Raw genomic sequence first — 7981 nt, 5'->3', positions numbered from 1 at the left:
CAAAGTACCAATATCATCAAACACAAGGATCAAAAGAAGAAGGAATTTGAGGGGATTTGGAAGGGCTGAAAGATATGAATCACTAGACAGAAAGAAAATTAAGGCTAAGGCCTTGATGAGATTTTCCATTCATTCATTCACAGCCCTCTAATCAATGATCATCTGCTTTCTTGGGTCCTCCACCTATTTCCTCAATCTTTTATTCTCAGTCTTCAACTGAGCATTCTCTTCTTCTAAGGGACCACTAAGACTTGGTTCTCTACCTTTCTAGGCGAGCTGAACCATCATTTAGAATACCAAGAATCTCACCAACCTTCTCCTCATAAAAAACAAACTGAGTCCCATTCATATACAATATCGGATTATCATCATCAGTAACAGATAAATATTCATAGAAGTTTCTCACTTCTTCTTCATAAACTTTGAGAATTGGAGGAGCAAAGAGGTGATTCCATTTTTGGAACTCAACAATGTCACGAAGTTCCTCCATCTTTTAGCAATGTTTTAGTCAAACACTCTGCCCAACAATACTTTTTGAGACTTCAGAGTCTCCTTCCTCTCCAACTCCGATAACTCAACCTTTTGCTTCTTTAAGGAACTAGGTTCCTCACTCACACTACCCTTTGTTTTCCTGAGCGATGGGGTCTCCCTCTTCTCCTTCGCAATGTATCCACCCTTATCAGTTTTTGCATCTTTCTTAGCCGACTTTCTTTTCTTCATTTTGCTCTTCTTTGAATTCTTTCCCACAAGTGGAGATTTCTCCACTTCATTCTCCTCATCCTCCATTTTATCATCAATCAACCTACTTTTCACTAATCCTTTTTACTAGATCGGAGGTTCTTTTAAATATAAAGCTCAAAAAAGGTTATCATCAGAATCAACATCCTAAGAAGGACTTGAAGGACTAAGTCCCTCATTCAGTTCCCTCTTTTTCAATACATTCACCAATTTCCCCTGAGTTCCTTCACTACTTCCTCCAACCTTCAAGGATTCTAGGAATACAGCAACAATTTCAGCCTCACTGTCACGACCCCGGTTCGCCCTCCATGAACCATCGTGACGGCACCTAGTCTATACGACTAGGTAAGCCTAATTTTCGGAAGAAAACTAAAACTTGCGGAAGTAAATAATTTAAAACAGAAATAAAGAAGTAACAGTGTATAGATGTGATGCTCGGCATACATCATGTTTAACTCTCAATACCAAACATAAATCCAAGACCCGGAAACCCATGAATCACAAGCTAAGAAAAGAAATACTACATAGTACTAACTCGGGAATTTCTAGTAAAGAACAAAAAAGTACAGAAGGGCTAAATACTAAAGACAGGAATAGAAAGGGACTCATTGGTCTGCGGATGCGGCAGATGTACCTCGGAGTCTCTAAGTAGTCGCCTTCCTCAACGATAATAGACCTGATCAGCGGTACCTGGATCTATACATGAAAAACATGAGCAGAAGGGGCATGAGTACACCATAGTATTACTCAGTAAGTGCCAAGCCTAACCTCGGTTGGGTAGTGACAAGGAAGGTCAGGGCCCTACTGAGGTGAAATACAATATGAGGGTTAACAATGTGGAATAAAATAACATAAATAAGTAAAATAGCAAGAAATAACATAGAATTGATAGAACAACAGCAACTAGAACAGAGACAAAACAAGCCACGGAAAGAAATACAGCTCAACACAGAGATAACAACTGGGGCACCTTCCAGGATACCGTCCTGTAGTACCAATTACAATTGTCCAGTGGATCTCCCGGGATACCGTCCCGTAGTCCATCATATATATGTCCGAAGGATCTCCCGGGATCCCGTCCCGTAGTCCAACTATCAATGCGCGGGGATCTACCGGAATCCCGATCCGTAGTCCCAAATGTAAATACCCAGTACTGGGGGAATCTACCAGGTGCATTCCCGTAGTTTCATATAACTGTGCAGGGGGATCTACCGGGAATCTAACCCGTAGTCCTAAAGTAAATATCTAGGTGGATCTACTGGGAGTCTAACCTATAGTCCCAAAGTAAACAGACTTGGGGGAGCTACCGGAATCCCACATCCGTAGTCCCAAAATAAATACACAGCAACAGCAGGAAGATATCGAGAGCAAAATTTCATATTAAGGCAACAAGTGATTCTAGCCTAGCATGTTGTACAGAATTCAAGTAACGCAGGTTGAATTAAATAAATCAAATTAAGTCACTTAGACATGCTTTCCTAACCTAACAACAGGCTTAATAGTGTAAGAAATAGAAACAGGAAAGGAAACATATTAGTAATTACTTAAGAAAACCGGATTTCCAACAATTAGCACAAGTATGCACTCGTCACTTTACGTACAAGGTATTTAAATTACCAAATATACCAATCCTATGGGGAAGGTCCTCCACACAAAGTTAGACAAGCCATTTACCTCGAACCGGCTCAAAATCAACCCAACACCACGTGTTTGCCACGAATACTCGACTCCAAATGGGCCAAATCTATTCAATTCAATTGCATAATGTAAATAATACTTCAAGTAACTGATTTTACAAATAAATTCTAAGCTAATACGCGAAATTATGTAAAATGACCAAAATGCCCCTCGGGCCCACATCTCGAAATTGGGTAAAATTTACATATTTAGAATCCTCATACCCTCACGAGTCTAACCATACTAAAATTATCCAATTCTGATACCATTTGGTCCTTCAAATCACCATTTTATATTTTTGAAAGATTTCACAAGTTTTCTTCCCAAATTCCATCCCAAATCACGAATTAAATGATGGATTCATGTACTCTAGCCAAATCTGAGTTAGAATCACTTACCCCGATGAATTTCTTGAAAACCCTTCAAAAAATTGCCAAAATCTGAGCTCTCTATGTCAAAATATGAAATAAAAACCTAAAACCTCGTATTTATAGGGCACCCCCCGGATTTCTACCTCTGCGGACCATACAAAAATGATCGTGGTTCGCACAAAAACGACTGCGGCCGCACAAGTTTTGACTGCAGTGACAGACGTTAGTATTTTGGCCATAACGTTAGCTACAGATGTCCAAATTGTGATTTCTTTACATTTCGGGAAACTAGACACGAAGGGCTACAACTTTTGTTTTTGGATCATCCCAAAATTCTTTGTAGATCAAAAGATAAGAGCTTCCGAAGTAGGACCGGTGAAAATATTCTCACCGCGGACCGCACAGCCCCCACCACGGACGCAATAGACTTTGTGCGGACCGCACTGGTGGGTTCTGAGGCTTGCACCTCTTCTGGACCTACAACAGCTACGATTTTCGGCCTAAAACATCCGGAAACCTACCCGGAAGTCACCCGAGCCCCTGGGACTTCAAATCAATTGTACCAACACATCCCATGACATCGTTCAAACTTGTTCAAAACTTCGGAACGCTCACAACAACATCAAATCACAAATTTAACACAGGATTCAAGCCGAAGAACTCCAAGAACTCTTAAATTATGCTTTCGATCAAAAAGTCTATCAAATCCCGTCCGAATGACCTGAAATTTTGCAAGCACATCACATTCAACACAACGGAGCTACTCCAATTTTCGGAATTCCATTCCGAACTTTAGGTCAAAATCTCACTACCGGACTGGAAACTTCAAAAATTCGACTCTCGCTATTTCAAGCATAAATTAGCTACGGACCTCCAAAACACAATCCGATCACGCCCCTAAGCCCGAAATCACCCAACGGAGCTTACAGAACCGTCAGATTTCCATTCTAAGGTCGTCTTCACACTGTTCCGACTACGGTCAACTTTCCACCACTTAATCTCTCATTTAGGGACTAAGTGTCCCAAAACTCCCCGAAACTCAAAACCAAACATCCCAGCAAATCACATTAGCAGAAATAAACTTGGGAAAATTAGTTAATAGGGGATTGGGGCGTTAATTCTTAAGACGACCGGCTGGGTCGTCACATCTTCCTACACTTAAACATTCGTTCGTCCTCGAACAAGCATAGAGACATACCTGAAGTAATGAAAAGATGAGGGTAATGGCTGCGCATATCCTGCTCGGTCTCCCAAGTCGCCTCCTCGACCGGCTGGCCTCGCCACTGAACCTTTACCGAAGCAATGTTCTTTGACCTCAGCTTTCTAATCTGCCTGTCCAATATTTCCACTGGCTCCTTAACATAAGATAGATCCTTATCCATTTGGACTGAACTGAAATTCAACACGTGTGACAGATCATCGTGATACCTCCGGACCATCTAAACATGAAATACCGGATGAACTCCTGCCAAGCTGGGAGGTAAGGCCAGCTCATAAGCAACCTCCCCAACACGCCTCAATATCTCAAAAGGGTCAATAAACCTCGGACTCAACTTCCCTTTCTTCCCGAACCTCATAACGCCTTTCATAAGCAAAACCCAAAGCAGAACCCACTCTCCAACCATATAGGAAACATCACGAACCTTTCGGTCCACGTAACTCTTCTGTTTGGACTGGGCTGTGCGGAGTCTATCCTGAATCACCTTAACTTTCTCCAAAGCATCTTGAACTAGGTTTGTGCCCAACAACCTGGCCTCACCCGGCTCAGACCAACCCACCGGGGATCTACACCGCCTCCCATATAAAGCCTCATACGGTACCATCTGAATGCTGGACTGATAGCTGTTGTTGTAGGCAAACTCCGCCAATGGCAAAACTGATCCCAAGACCCTCCAAACTCAATCACACACGCACGGAGCATATCCTCAAGAATTTGAATAGTGTGCTCGGACTGTCCTTCTGTTTGAGGGTGAAATGTTGTACTCAACTCTACTCGAGTACCTAACTCATGTTGAACGACTTTCCGGAACCATGATGTGAACTGGGTACCTCTATCTGAAATGATGGAAACCGGAATACCATGCAGACGAACAATCTCCCGGATATAGATCTCTGCCAGCCACTCCGAGGAATAAGTAGTACACACAGGAATGAAATGAGCGGACTTGGTCAGCCGATCCATAATCACCCAAATAGCATCAAACTTCCTCAACGTCTGTGGGAGCACAACTACAAAGTCCATGGTGATCCGCTCCCACTTCCACTCCGAAATCTCTATCTGCTGAAGCAACCCACCCGGTCTCTAGTGCTCATACTTCACCTGCTGACAGTTGAGACACCGAGCTACGAATCCAACTATATCCTTCTTCATCCGCCTCTACCAATAGTGCTGTCTCAAATCCTGATACATCTTCGCGACACCCGGATGAATGGAATACCGCGAGCTATGGGCCTCCTCTAGAATCAACTCTCGAAGCCCATCGACATTGGGTACACAAATCCGAACTCGCATCCTCATTACCCCATCATCACCAATAGTTACATCCCTAGCATCACCGTGCTGAACCTTGTCCTTGAGGACAGGCAAATGAGGGTCATCATACCGCCGCTCCCTGATACGATCAAATAAGGAAGACCGAGAAACCACGCAAGCTAGAACCCGACTAGGCCCCGAAAGATCCAATCTCACAAACTGGCTGGCTAAGGCCTGAACATCCATCGCTATAGGCCTCTACGATGCTAGTAAATAAGCCAAACTCCCCAAACTCTCTGCTCGGTGACTCAAACCATCGGCCACCACATTGGCCTCGCCCGGGTGATACAAAATAGTGATATAATAGTCCTTTAGCAACTCCAACCACCTCCTTTGGCGCAAATTTAGATCCTTTTGCTTGAACAAATGTTGTAGGCTCCTATGGTCAGTATAAATCTCACAGGGAACCCCGTATAAATAATGGTGCCAAATCTTCAAGGCGTGAACAATGGCAGCTAATTTAGGTCATGAACAGGGCAGTTCTTCTCATGTATCTTCAACTATATGGATGCATAGGCAATCACCCTACCGTCCTGCATCAACACCGCTCTGAGGCCAACCCTCGAGGCATCACAATAGACCGTATAAGACCCCGAACCTGTAGGCAGTATCAAAATTGGGGTTGTGGTCAAAGCTGTCTTGAGCTTCTGAAAGCTCGCCTCACACTCCTCTGTCCACTGAAACGGAGCACCTTTTTGGGTCAACCTGGTCAAAAGGGCTGCAATCGATGAAAACCCCTCTACAAAATGACGGTAGTAGCTAGCCAAACCAAGGAAACTGCGGATCTCGGTAGCTGAGGATGGTCTAGGCAAACTCTACACGACCTCTATCTTCTTTGGATCTGCCTGAATACCCTCACTCGATACCACGTGGCCTGAGAATGCCACTGAATCCAACCAAAACTCACACTTCGAGAATTTAGCATATAACTTCTTCTCTCTCAGAGTCTGGAGCACAGTCTTCAAGTGCTGCTCATGATCTTCCCGACTCTGGGAATACACCAGAATATCATCAATAAAGATAATGACGAATGAGTCAAGATACGGCCGAAACACACTGTGCATCAAATGCATAAAGGCTGCTTGGGCATTGGTCAGCCCAAATAACATAACAAGGAACTCGTAATGGCCATAACGAGTCTTGAAAGCAGTCTTCGGGATATCTAGCTCCCGAATCTTCAACCAATGGTAACCTGAGCGCAAATCAATCTTAGAAAACACATGTGCGCCTTGAAGCTGGTCAAACAGATCATCAATACGAGGCAAAGGATAACGGTTGTTCACTGTAACCTTGTTCAACTGGCGATAAACAATATACATATGCATGGAACCATCCTTTTTCTTCATAAACAAGATAGGAGCACCCCAAAGTGATACACTGAGCCGAATAAAACCCTTATCAAGCAATTCTTTTAACTCCTTCAACTCAGGAGGAGCCATACGATACGGAGGGATAGAAATGGGTTGAGTGCCCGGCAACAGATCAATGCCAAAATCAATATCTCTATCAGGCGGCATGCCTAGAAGATCAGCTGGAAACACATCGGGATAATCCCGTATTACTGGAACTGAGCCAACTGAAGGGTATCAATACTGACATCTCTCACATAAGCTAAATATGCGTCACACCCATTCTCATCCATACGCTGAGCTTTAAGAAAAGAAATAACTCTACTGGTGGCGTAATCTAAGGTACCTCTCCACTCAACACGTGGTACACCTGGCATAGCCAACATCACGGTTTTGGCGTGACAATCAAGAATAGCATAATGGGGCGACAACCAGTCCATGCCCAAGATAATATCATAATCGACCATGCTGAGTAATAATAAATCGACTCTGGTCTCAAAACCACTAAGAGCAACCAAACACGACTGATAAACGCGGTTCACAATAAGGGAATCTCCCACAGGAGTAGAAACATAAACAGGGGAACTCAAAGAATCTTGAGGTAAACCCAAATGCAGAGCAAAATAAAAAGACACATAAGAGTAAGTAGAGCCTGGATCGAATAGAATCGATGCATCTCTGTGGCAAACCAATATAATACTTGTGATGACAGAATCAGAGGCAACAGCCTTGGTACGGGCAGGAAGGGCATAATATCTGGCCTGGCCTCCCCCTCTAGGGCGACATCTACCTCCTCGACCTCCACCTCTAGCTGGCTGAGCGTGTGGGGTAGCAACTGGAGCTATAACCATAGCCTGGGAACTCTGAGGGGCACGCTGTGGCTGAGAAGTCTGTGGAGGTGCACCCCTCCCAAGTCTGGGGCAATTTCTCACCATATGACGTGTGTCGCCATACTCAAAAAAAGCTCTAGGAGGACGTGGTGGCTATGACTAGCTCGGGCCAGGTCTGCTGGACTGACCTCTGAAAGTACCCTGCGCAGGAGGCGCGCTAGAAACCGGAGGTGCATAATAAAACTCCTGAGGCCTAAGAGGAGCTGGAGCACTACTGGCTACTGGAAGAGCTGAATGAACAGGGCGACTCATATAACCCCTACCATGACGACTTGCAGCTGAGGTACGGGCACCAGGATAATGGCCCGACTCTCGAGACCTCTTGGACTCCCTCTCCTCTCTCTCCCTAGCATGTATACCCTCAATCCTCCTAGCGATGCTCACCACCTACTGAATAGAAATATCCATCTCTAACTCACGAGC

General features: G+C 44.3%; 1 long non-coding RNA gene across 2 annotated transcripts in view; it reads right to left on the bottom strand.

The window, feature by feature from the left end:
- Positions 1-1159: 1159 nt before the first annotated feature.
- The window catches only part of LOC142166559 (uncharacterized), a 30005-nt gene continuing 23183 nt past the window's right edge, over positions 1160-7981 (bottom strand). Inside the window, exons 5-6 of one of the 2 annotated variants that reach the window (XR_012696970.1) lie at positions 2413-2482; positions 1160-1434 (exon numbers count right to left, since the gene is read on the bottom strand). This is a non-coding gene — a long non-coding RNA (uncharacterized LOC142166559). The remainder of the gene's footprint in view (positions 1435-2412; positions 2483-7981) is intronic. The other variant, XR_012696971.1, reaches the window with a different exon arrangement.

The sequence above is a fragment of the Nicotiana tabacum genome, chromosome 11 (assembly GCF_000715075.1).
Source record: "Nicotiana tabacum cultivar K326 chromosome 11, ASM71507v2, whole genome shotgun sequence".
In the NCBI taxonomy this organism is placed as follows: Eukaryota; Viridiplantae; Streptophyta; class Magnoliopsida; order Solanales; family Solanaceae; genus Nicotiana; species Nicotiana tabacum.
This window is presented reverse-complemented; position numbering and strand designations above follow the sequence as displayed.